Genomic DNA, 13,019 nt, shown 5'->3' with positions numbered 1-13,019 from the left:
ACCAGAGGGTTAAAGCCATGTGTTGAAAAACAATATGAAATAGTAGTCTGCCACTGAACGCCGTATGTAAAGCATCGGCTTCGATGAAGATAATTTTCTATTTTTAATTCTCTGAAGAGCAACACCCTAATAATATGGAATTTGTAAAATAAATGTATATATTTTTGATTGGTGATGAAGCCCATCATTTTGTGTTTTCATCAGTGTTCGGAAGCAGAACAACTATAAGTTTTTTATTTTATCACAAAAATAAATATAATCAAAAATTAATTATCTTATCACAAGTATATATATATATATATATATATATATATATATATATATATATATATATATATATATATATATATATATATATATATATATATATATATATATATATATATATATATATATATATATATATATATATATATATAAATATATATATATATATATATATATATATATATATATATATATATATATATATATATATATATATATATATATATATATATATATATATATATATATATATAATATATATATATATATATATATATATATATATATATATATATATATATATATATATATATAAATATATATATATATATATATATATATATATAGAATTTCCTTAAAAACACAATTGTTAATTTGGGCATTTGGCGATACAACACTTATAGAATTGAAGGATTTGTTACGTCAAGCGCTCAGGTATCATAATTTTGATCTAGTTGCGCTTCTATATCATTTTGATTTATGTTGCTAAGTTAACTTTCAAAAAATTCTATGGCTGGCAACAGCATTTTTATTTTTTAAGTTGTTTATTTTTATTTCTTTTGGAATTCGTTCCTTTTTTTAGCAAAATGTTTTTTAACCTAACAGAATTCTCTGCCGACTGTTCTCTCTGTAAATGAAGAAAATAAAGTAAATGTTATTGCAATATTACTTCACAGCTCTTCTTAAATCCATCCTTAATTCTTAATCAGAAACACATCATTAAAAGGCAGAATGCTTTGGTGCTTTCAAAACGTAAGCAAAACAAAGCAAACGTTGCCACCGGCGGAAAAGAAATACAGCCAAAATTTGGGAGCCACGTAAGAGAATTATATTTATTAGATAATGAACAGTGATATCCGTATTCCATAAATCGGTAACATAAAAAGCTTTAAAAAAATTTTACGTTACATTTTAATCCGAATTCTCCTTCTTAATTTATTATTCAAAAATAAAAGCTTTCTCGCACTTAATTAATCCCATCCTGTCTACTGAAAGTGTCTCCTCCAGTATTTGCAGAGTAGTGTAGCTATTCCCCTCATACTGAGGAGGAATACCGCTTGCTGTGAATGGACTGTATTAAAGGAGAACTTTACTTCTTCCCTCTGGAATAATGGTAACTGGTTCGAGTTGGAATACTGGGCTGAATGCTGGGGTGAACCATAGAGTTGAATGCAACACTATGGTTTGAACAGTCCCAAAAACATCCATTCAGAAGTGTCATTGTAATTTGATTATTTGCTGGCTGGTCCTCTCCGGCCTGAAAGGCCAAGGTTCTTCTAGTAAAATCTCTGTTCAATTTTAGTAGTCCATGTGCTTAAAGAAATCTTATTGCAAAGAGAATTTAAGCATCAATATACTTAAAATGATGTGAAATACATTTAAATAGTAATTAGGTATTTTAATTACTATTTTATTTCATTTTTTAGAATAATATTTTTTACCTTAGAGAATCTTGATTTAAACTAGCCCCTGTACTTTCTTTGTATGATTCAAATCTAGAGCGTACTTAAATCACGCAGTAAATTATCATACTTTGATCTGCTCCTTAGAGTGCAGCATAATTAAATGCTTAAGATAAAGTTTTGTTTAATTTTAGCGTAGGTTAATGTTGCTATAATGTATACTTTGTTTATAAACTAATGATTTGAACAAATTGATTAAATTGATATTCTGAATTGTCATATCACATGCATTATAAAACTTTAATTCCATTTAACACTGATATATCAATATTAGTAAGTGTGTTACTCGTACTTCACGAAAGTTAATTACATATGGTTATTTTGCATTACGGCATTGTCAGTAATATGAGTACACGCAGTAGGTGATGCCGTTATCCAGAGAACATATCTGGAGTTAATAATTTAAATTTATCCACTAAAACGTTTTTACAAAATTTTGACATAAATTTTATGGTTGAAATAGTTTATGCAAAGTGTAATTAAACATTTGAAAGTTTCCTTCTAGCCAAATATATTCAAAGAATATATTAATAAAATAAGTGATTAACTGTCATCTAACTCCTATCAACCATTTTAATAAATCACTCTTCAAACAACATATCAGGGTAAATAGATTATAAGATCCATTGCCATTCTGTTTAGTTAAATGATAGACATCAAATTCTTGAAATTCTAAAATAATCGGTACGTTCTGTATACAATTTGGCTATTTTTATCTTCAGAGTGAAAACCTTTTTTAATTGTTGTTGATTTACCTTAACAAGTTTCACTTCCTGGAAATTAAAAGTAATTGTAAAGAATTATTGAACTTAAACTACTTATGGCTATATTCTTGCATAGCATTAAGGGAAGCAATTGTATAACAGCCAAACTAGTCTAAAAAGGTTCGACAACTATTCAGAACAAATTTATAAAATTGATACTAAATGCAACTGAATGAAACTTAAAACCTATAATTTTGTTAACGTTGCTAACTATGTTTCGTTTTAAAAAAAACTCACTAGACTTTAGCAAAATCAAAACTTATTTGAACGAACCAATCAAATTTGCTGAGTACCTAAACTTAATAAAAAAACATTTTGAAAGAGTTTTATCTTCTCTCGAATCTTTTATTCTACTTTTCTTAGAAGGAATGAATATTTTTTTAAGAAACTTTTAAAAGAAATTATGCTTTTACTTTTTTTAACGCAACCTATGTATTCTTTTAGCGTATAAATTATAAAAATGTGAAACTCATTATAACTGTTGACCTACTCTAGGGACTTTTGAATTCTTTTACTTTCGAAGTGGCAAACATAAATTATGCTAATTAATTTCCCTAGGCTATAATTTAAATTACGGAATCAGGCAAAAAAACTTACTTTTTTATTCAACCAAGGCAGTTCAAAATTGGGAGTTGATCGCAGAAAACCGAATAAAATTCGCCCTTCTCAAGAATTTGCATGCTTGTTTTGTTTTATGACAGAAAATGATTGCATAAAGGGAAAAAATGCAGGCTTATAAAGTATTTGCTAACCTAAATATTCAATGCGCAATACATATGATTTTAAATAATTCTGTGTTACTTAATTTCACAAGGTTTGAGATATTTTTAATTTGTAAGTTACAGTCATTTTTACCTATTTTTAAATTGTTTTAAATTTCGAAATCTAAAATTTAAATGAAATCGCTTAAATAGTTCTTGAGAATAAAACAGTCAAAAATAAGATGATTATAAATTTAGATATCTCACAAACTATTCAACTTTTATCACTCTGAAACTAGAATCACATAGATTAAAAGTTTTATATTTTTCAATCCAAAATGTTTCTATCATCATTGAATTAAGTATTAATATTTTAATAAAGAATAACTTTAAATCTTATTTTATGTTTAAAATTTTTTTTTCTTGAAGATATTTCTTAGATGGATGCATAGACATTATTTATTCACGTGTTTTTTTCCTAGGTACATAGATAAATACACAAATAATAGTGAAAATATGATAAATTCTCCTGATTGTACTACCAGGAATACACGTTCTAGGTCAGTGGTCCTCATTCCTATCATACCCTAGGGCAACTAAGACACCTTACCAAATCAATGACCGATCGCGTGAACTAAATAAAGACAAACTATCATTAACCTGGATTCATTACCTAACTAAATAAGGTGGATATTACTCTTAGTTTTCTTTATCTATTTTTAGGTTCCAGAAAATAGCGAAAGTATGTACTATATACTTCGGCATTCGAGTAAAATAATATGCATTAGGGAGTGTAATATGCAAAATAAAATATTCAATATAAAATATATTATTTGTATTTTCATCAATAAAAAGTTAGGAAAAAATAATTCTATCACAGTATTTAAAAAGTAACACATTAAGAGAGCCTAATATACATAGAGTTCTTTTATTACTTTTAAAAAAGAATTAAAGTACAGTAGAGTCCCGATAATCCGAGCCCCGGTTATCCGAGCTTCCGCTTTAACCGAGCTATCAAATATTTTAAGGATTTTTTTGTTTTAGTTTATTTTTTATTTTCAAAAATACCGCCGAAAAATAAATCTGAATTTTATCTTCCAAGCACTCGGGAAAACAAAATCTAACAACTTGTTCTCATGAGATCATCGTTAATATCGTCAATAATGAAAATGAACCTAGCGAAGATAATGAAGACAGTGACGATGAAAATCAATATATAAAAATCTCTCCCACAGATGAACTTAAAGCTGTCGAAAATGCTACTGAATACATAGAACAACAAAAAGAGGCGACACAGCCTTCCTGTTAACCCTAAAAAATGGCGAAACATTGCTGCAGAAAAGCACCAAAGTTATGTCAAACAAAAAATGATTAAGGACTTTTTTTAAGTAAAAACTCTTTAATTCTCGCAAAGTATACTTTTTAAGTTTTTTCAAGTAAGCTTTTTAATAATAATGGGAATTGTATGTGGTATAGTCGTATAAATTTTATATTTCTTAAATTAATTACTTTTATACCAACTCTTTTCCTTTCTTTTTTTATACTCTTCGTTTTAACCGAGTTTTTCAGTTATCCGAGTTAGTCATCATGATGAAGAAGGAAAGTCAGGGGTGTCAATTTATGTTGAGATGGTGGAATATTAAGGTGTGGGTGGAGGTTGTAGGGTAGAAGAATACTGACAAATTGAAGATTGCGATGAAGATTGCGATGAGGGTGATGAAATAATACTTGAACTGGATCAGAATTAATAAAAAGCATTTATTTATTATATTTGCAGAGCTCGAGATACCAAATATACATATCATCCATACGAATTTCAGTCCATACGTTTTGCATAATAATATTTATAAGGACAGGCCATGGGAGACAAATCCCCCACAACCTGCCTAATCAAAAGCCAAATTAAAAAGTACATGTAATTTGTTCCCAACGGACACAGAAGCATGGGTAGGAGATCCAAAATTGGCGAATTATTAAAATATAACATAGCCAAAACAAAGCCAATCAGCATATCAATATTGGGTTTAAAATAATACCTTGGCGATCACGAGTCGCCAACTAATTTATGAGAATTATTACAGCCATGCAACTGAAACATTTTTGTGGTTGGAAATTTAGAATAAAAAGTTATAAATAGATTTTTGTTTTCAATTAGAGGCGACAGTGAATTAATAAATCTGCATTAGCAATGAAATAAAAAGTATCCGTTGCATTGATGTATGCAAAAAAGAATAAATATTTTATGTTCGTTTCAAAAGATTAAGTCTTTGATTTATTTTAAATCTAATTCCATTAATAAAAATAAGTTTAAGTAATCAAAGATATTTAAAAGGATAGGAAATAAATATGTAATGCCAATTGTGGCATCACAGTCGTGGTCCACATTAACTCGGATAATCGGGACTCTACTGTATATATATCATAATGTTTAATATACAAAATAATAACGGACAAAGCGCAAAATAAGAAACGGCCCATCCAAAATAATTTTTGATCTAATGATCGAATCTTCACTCTCCAGGACTCAATCTTAATGGTTCGAGGGGGAGATTTCCAAATACTCTAAATAATTAGTGCAGACTGTGTTTTCCGTTAAGAAATGAAACACAAAAATATTCTCTCTTTTTACATACATATTTTCGACCGATACGGATATCTAACCTCAAAAATATAGGTGAAGGATTGCAGATTGGGAATCTGGAGAAATACTATTCTAGATTTACTATTCAATATTAGATATAATATTCAGGATGTGTTTTTCTAGATGTACTATTCAAGTCTTGACGGTAAAAACTACTTAATATTTTTCGCGTTTTATTTTATTACATTCAGAAGAAAAAGAGAGATTCTCAGTGTAAATACCATTGTATTTTGATCTGTGAAATTAATCTATTTTTGGCATTAACGGCAGCAACTAAAACGATGTGTTTTAGAATGATATGTCTGTCAGTCACACCTGAATGCAAATAACTTTTCACAGCAATTATTGTACCGAGAAGACAAAAATGGGACGCAAATATCAGTATGATGATATTAACCTGTCAAAATGCAAACATATTGACAGGGGATTTCAGGCTGAAAAACGATTTCAGCATTAAGAATCAATTGTGGAAGAGTTGATGATCACTTCCTTTCAAATCATTCAGAATACTTTGTATGTTTATTCTTTCATTTTCACTTTAACATCGATTTTTTTTCATTTTGCTTTGTTTCCTCTTTCTTTTTTATATAAATTGTAATAAGAAAAGGGTCGAAGTGTTTCTGTTAAATAACTATATATAAACAATGTTTTTATTTATAAGAAGTCAAATTTTGGAACTTTATTTTTAGGAAACTGTTCTGTAATAATTAAGAAATATAAAATGGTGTAAAATTTAAACCTTATGTAGCGTGAATGTTTTTGCTCATTATAACAAACATTAAATATTTATTTGAAGTTATCTTCGAAAACTATACGTAACGTTTATTTTATTTTATTTATTTCTCATTTGTAGTTACATTAATAAATATGGCGAAATAGTAAAAATAAGACTTAATTAAATGTATACAATGTTTTCGTGTTGACCATTTCCTCCAATTTAAGCACTAAGATTGTAGTCATTAAAAAAATAAAAATTTATGTATTCTTTTCATATTACTTTAAAATTTTTGCTCTTTGAATCCAGAAAATATTCATTTAAAATTATTTTTTATGAAAACATATTCGAAAGACATAATAGGTATTTTTTTTATTTAATGCTGTTAAATCAATAGATATAGCGAACACGCAAAATGCAAAAAAGGAGCAACATTTTTGAGTTTCCGTTTTCTATATTTTAGGAATTAAGATTCCAAGTTCAACGAATGAAATAATCTAAGAACTAACGCTGAACCAAGAATCAGAATCTTCACGTTCGAAAATACTCCACGGTTGAAACAAAATAGGTTTCTTATATCTTTCTCTATAGGCACAGACAAAATAAAAAATCTTAGTGACTTAGATATTTTTGATTAATATGAATTACCATTTTGATCAATATGAATACGAATTAATTTAACAAGTGATCAACATGAATTCGAAGTTATTTTTTCGTGAAATCAAATAACTAGAAGTATTTTTTATGTTTGTTGCATTTGATTCAAAACTAATAGCGAAGCACACAAAATGTAAAAATAGTGTACAAAAACTATATTATGAGAGGATGAGAAATTCAAAATTTTCAAATTTTCAATTCCCCGTATTCTGCCTCGAAAATTCAAATCGTCGTCTGATTCAAAAAAGTACCCGTTGAAAATGTATAGCTGATTCTTGATCGCAAATAATCATTCGTTAATAATGAGATACAACAACATTGGGCACAATTCTAGAAACTAAAATTGAATCATAATCAATAAATATCCTTTATCATGATCGGATTTTATTTGTTCAGAAACAATTTTAATTAATATAATTACAATAACAGTTTTAATGATACAAGGAAGATGTAAGAGTTTTGTTCCCTAAACTTTTGAATTCATAATTAAATTGAAATGAAACTTGAATAAGTTATTGTTACTCCCACGTTTCAGTTTTATCGTTATGGGAAAATTGTTTTGCGAGCATATTTATAGAAACTTTAATTCTTTTTTTACCCTCGATCTTTTTCCTGCAGCTTTATTTATCTGTTTGTATTTTTATCAGGCTTTTTCTGCATATTCTATCACAAATTTCAAGTATTTTTTTCGCCAAGCTTGTTGTTTACTAGAGTGTTTTTTTAAAACCCATTAATATACTTTTATAAAATCTTTTTCATGGTCTCTAAACTAGAAAACAAACTAATTCCCTTGAAGATAAAAATATTCCCACCCTTTCATGATAAAAATGTTTTTATGAGTAATTAACAAACTCACTCATGCACGAATAATTTGGAAAATAACACTTAAACTTATTTTAAATGTATACTTTTGAGACGAAAATAGATCATCTGATGCGGTAAAAAAATATCAAAATAATTATACCTTCTAAATTTAATGAACTTTTTTTAACGAAATCTTCATATTTATTTTTACTTTCTTAGGAGTTTTCTTTTTATTTCCTAAGAAATCAAATATGCTCATGAATTAATTCATACGATCTTTCAAAATATTCTTCCAACTATATTTAAAAAAAATGACTACATAATAGAAATGCAAATACGTAACTATTTATTTAAAAATTCAATTAAATTTCTAAATCGGTAATATATTATAGCATTGTAAGTTTTTTTTCGGTATTTAGTAATTATTTTATTAAAAACAAATATATTTCTAATGCTCTTAGACGATATAAATATAATTATCCACGTTTCTACATGCATAAATACGCAAAATGGATTAAATGCATCAATTTGCTTTGTTTTTATAACTTTATTTATTTTTTATTTTCTGTTTGGTATTCTTTTCTTCTTTCGGTTAAACTGTTTTAAATGCAATTTTTGACACAACATTAGAGTTGCAAATTAGGTGAAAACTTTTAAGACTCCATTCAAGATTCATCAATTTATATTATAAAGCTTCTTAAATTTAAGTTGAATCAATTCCATAATTTGCTAATATAACTTTAATACTGCTTTATAGTTTTTTTCCCTCTTTCACCTATCAATAATTTTTCCTCGCATTTTTTTGTAATGAAAAAAAAGAGAAAATGCATATATTTTTAACTGTAAAGCTGTGCCGGTGATAATAGATTATGCAGATTTATGCATTTTAAAAGCAAAGATAAATGTTTCAAGTTGTTTTGTTTGCTAAAACATATTCAGAAATTTCAAAATATTTTCAGATATGAGCAATATGAGCATTGAAATATAGTGTAAGATTTAATGATATTATTTTTATATAGTTATACATAATTTGGTTATAGTTGAAAATTTTTATAGCAAAAAAATTTTCTGAGTTTTTTGTTTATAAAATTATTTTTGGAAAAAGCTTTTGCTTAAATAAATGTGATCTTAAAATAGAGATTAAATGTTCAGCAGCTTTCTTAATGCATTGAATTTATTGCCGCATTAAAATAAAATAGAGTAGAATAACTTTTGCTCTAATAATCGGGTTCTGACATACGTAATAAGAGTCAATCTTTCAAGGGATGACCCAGATCCAGATAATTTCTCAGTTCCATCTATTAATTAGGCTGCAATTATTGATCCTCAATATATGTTGAAATAACCGAAATCTGGGAAATATTTTCTCATCCGGGAAGCGATCGAAAATTTGCAACTCTTATTAAACTTTTCATGCGTTTTACTGTATTGCAAAAGATTATAAGACTAGTTTATTCAAAAATAATTTTCAATAAATATTTGCTGTCTTCTTTAATTTAGTAAATAATAAGCGAAAATATTTTAACTGCAAGTTATGCTAATTTTTGCATCATTTTAAGCTATAAAGTTAAATTAAAAATGCGAAATGGGTCAAATAAGTGATGAGTAATAAAAGTTAAAATAGTTCCTATTTTTATATTTTGCTTTTTTAAGAGGTATTAGAACCGATTTTTTAAATTACGCGGTTTTAAATTTTGTAAAAACCTATGTTCCTCATAATTCAAAATGTTTTTGTTTTAATTTGAATACAAATAATAAATTATTATTAAATTTACTTTTTATTGGGAATTATATTTAGATAAGCTGTTAATGCTTTTTTTAAATATACTGATCGTTTGAAATGTTTAAGTAAAACTGAGTGCTTTTACACTTTCAACTTTATTTTCCGTTGCTATTTCTTATAGAAAAATTATTTCTGTGGGAAAAGAGTTAATGTCATATCGAACTAAAAATAAAGTAATTTAATTTAAAATGTTACATAAAAAATTAATCTGAAAATTATTCGAAACCTAATTTTTTTCAGATTTGTAATAAACCACAATAAAAATTCATTGAAACAGAGCTCTAAAATTTTTGTACATTAAAAGGTGTACCAAATAATTTTTTTCTTACAATGTACCTTATATGATGCATGTTAAAATCCACATATAAACCAAAAATCTCAATGAGTACAAAAAAAATCTCAAATGCATAAATATTTGGAGGAAACAGACGGATAATAAAAGACGAACAACAGCAAGTAGTATGCGAGCTCAAAATCTATTGAATCACTTATGAATACATTCTATAAAACAAGCGCAATATCTGTTCCTGGAAATAAATGATATTCTATTCTCATGACCAGTTGCCTAGAAGCTCTGTCTCAACAAATAGAATCTATTGTTATATAAAAATTGAATTTTCCATATCTATTACCTTTCATATGTTTTTAGAAACTCGAAAGGATTAAATTATGGAGATATCTAATAGCAAAGGATGGGGATTTTAATTAAATCAAATGTACAGTATATTGGAGTATAGTTGAATTGTATGCAAACTATAACTAAACACAACAAAAAATTAGTATTTTTACTCACAGCAAATTTGTTATCAACCAATGGGGAATTCAAATTATCTCTCGACCTTTATGAATCTTGAGATTTGATTTTCCAAATCTATTTGAATTCAGCTTATGGCACAACTACTTCATTCCTATATAATAATTCTAGTTTTATTTTATTTTCATCCTTTTATTGAGTTCTAGAATTTAAAAACAAAAGCAAAGAAGATGGTTAAGATGATTCGGAAAAATTAATACCCAAGATGTTTTTTTTTCAAAGAAAAGCTTTATTTAATATTATATGAAAGGTAACCTAAAGAGGAGAAAATTTCGTCTAGACTGACAAGTGAGTCATTATTTCTGATTAACTATTTTACGCTGAATTAAATGAGACCAACGACGAGTTAATGAAAAAAAATAGTTTAGAAGTTATGATGGTTTTATGTACAAAAAGTACACATATGAACTTGTACCTATTTACGCACTTGATATTGCTATCGAAACAAATGACACATTGTTTCATATGTATTTTTATACGTTGAATTGAAGGAGAGTATACATGAGCCAATAGTTAAAAATTTGAAGCGGTTTTTTTTCTTTTTTTTGTAAGCAAAGTATTATTTTTTACATGATATTTGTACGCTTTTTACTTTGCAATCTGGGACATTGAAAGTCAAGGTCAAAAGTCAAAGATTTTATACTGAAATAAATGAAACAATATTCAGGCGATAGAATCAAAAGTTTTGAGATTATAAGGACTTTCTTAATAATAAGCACAATTGAAAAATTTTACTTTTCATGCAAAAAAATCACCTTTCGAAATATTACCTCTTCATATTTGTCTTTTGTTTCATTCGGTTAAGTGAGAAAAATACGTAGAAAACAATACTTTACTTGTTTGTACTCTGCGTAGGGACCGAGGGTGTGCGGTATTGGTTCTCGTTAAACTGTGCTACCGTAAAGTGCTCGACTTCGTGCGCAGGTCGTCGGGCTACTGAAGCGGGGGTGCCATCCCCTCCGCAGAGGATCAAAATTGCGATGGCATGTCTTCGGATCATCCTCCGGGATGTTTCCCAGACCGTCGACAATAGCCCATTGTGCAGCTCTAGTGCGACGTAAATTAACAACAACAACTTGTTTGTACAGCAATGTAAGATGCGTAAATAAGTAATAAGAGTACACAGTTGCGCTTTTGTATATAAAGCTCTTTTGACTTATGAACTATTCGTCCAATCTCTTCGAGCTTGATGTCATTCAATGCAATGTGAAAAAATGCATCGTAAGCTTTGCTTCATTTGCTTGTCTGGAAGAAATTTAATTGCCTCCTTAAATCATCCCTATTTCTCTTATATAATAGAGGAAGCGTATAGTGGAGAGGAGGGAAATTTTAGTCTCGTATCACTTTTTACTAAAATAATCTTGAGCATTCATTTTTTGTTGTTGAAAAAGTCCAAGTTTTCCTGGACTATACGGTCAGTGACTGTCGAAATATGTACCATTTACTGACAGTAAAACTAAATGCAAGCCCGTAAAGCTAACGTGATCATAAAAATAGATTTGACAACTTACCGTGCATTAACTTCCATCTACTGGAGCGGATACTTGCAAAATTCATCTTCAGTTCAAGCATAAAAGCTTTTTGTGCTCAGGCATAAACCATAGAACAAGGCAAAAAAAAAATAATAAAAAAAATTCAGTGCTGCCATCTATCGAGGATTCCATTCATGTGGTAATACATTCAATGCAAAAGAAAATCGAGGGCAATGTTATTTTGACCCGGCAGGATTAGAAACTGGGGCGATGGTTTCCGTAGTGAGATGCTGTAACCAGTATTGAGTTACGAAGCTTTACGTAATAACCATGAAATTAGCGGTTAAGACTACTTCTTACTGGGCTTTTTTTTACCGTATTGCTTGGCGCAGCATGTCCTCATCTAGACCTTGCTCCACTAAACCCTACATTCAATTCAATTCAATTCTTACTGGGATTTTTGTCAAAGAATGGAGCTGGCTGTATAAATTGGTCAACTCAAAAAGTTTTGGCCAAGTTCCATATAATTAAAAGGAGAGTTTACGACATAAATTACCAATCAACTCTCCAATTTTTGCTGATAATTTTTCTAGTGTCCATCGAAAATTTAGAACGATACATTAAATTTTCTAATGATTACATATGTTAACGACAATAAACGAAGTGTAATCATTCTATACCATTTCTGGCATTGTTACGTACTTTAAACACGAGAATAACTATCTGCATTACATGGGCTTAATATACAATGACTAATATTTTCTGGGCGAAATATGATATTATCGTTTGACAGATAACAAAGAAACCAAGAAAGCAACATTTTTTGCCCCTTTCTTTCTAAAAAAAAGGATCCGGTTGAAAAATTTTTATTTAATAAATCATTGTAATAAGACAAAAAATTATTACTTTTAACCCACTAAGAAAAAACTTCAATGTAA

At 28.1% G+C, this 13,019-nt stretch overlaps 1 protein-coding gene across 1 annotated transcript in view; it reads left to right on the top strand.

Annotated features, from left to right (window-relative positions):
• The window catches only part of LOC122269766 (galanin receptor type 1-like), a 122,206-nt gene that overhangs the window by 60,700 nt on the left and 48,487 nt on the right, over positions 1 to 13,019 (top strand). The window lies entirely within an intron of this gene.

The sequence above is a fragment of the Parasteatoda tepidariorum genome, chromosome 7 (assembly GCF_982258835.1).
Source record: "Parasteatoda tepidariorum strain Cologne lab strain chromosome 7, Ptep-v5.0, whole genome shotgun sequence".
NCBI lineage: Eukaryota > Metazoa > Arthropoda > Arachnida > Araneae > Theridiidae > Parasteatoda > Parasteatoda tepidariorum.
Note: the sequence above shows the minus strand (reverse complement) of the source record. Positions and strands in the feature narration are given on the sequence as shown.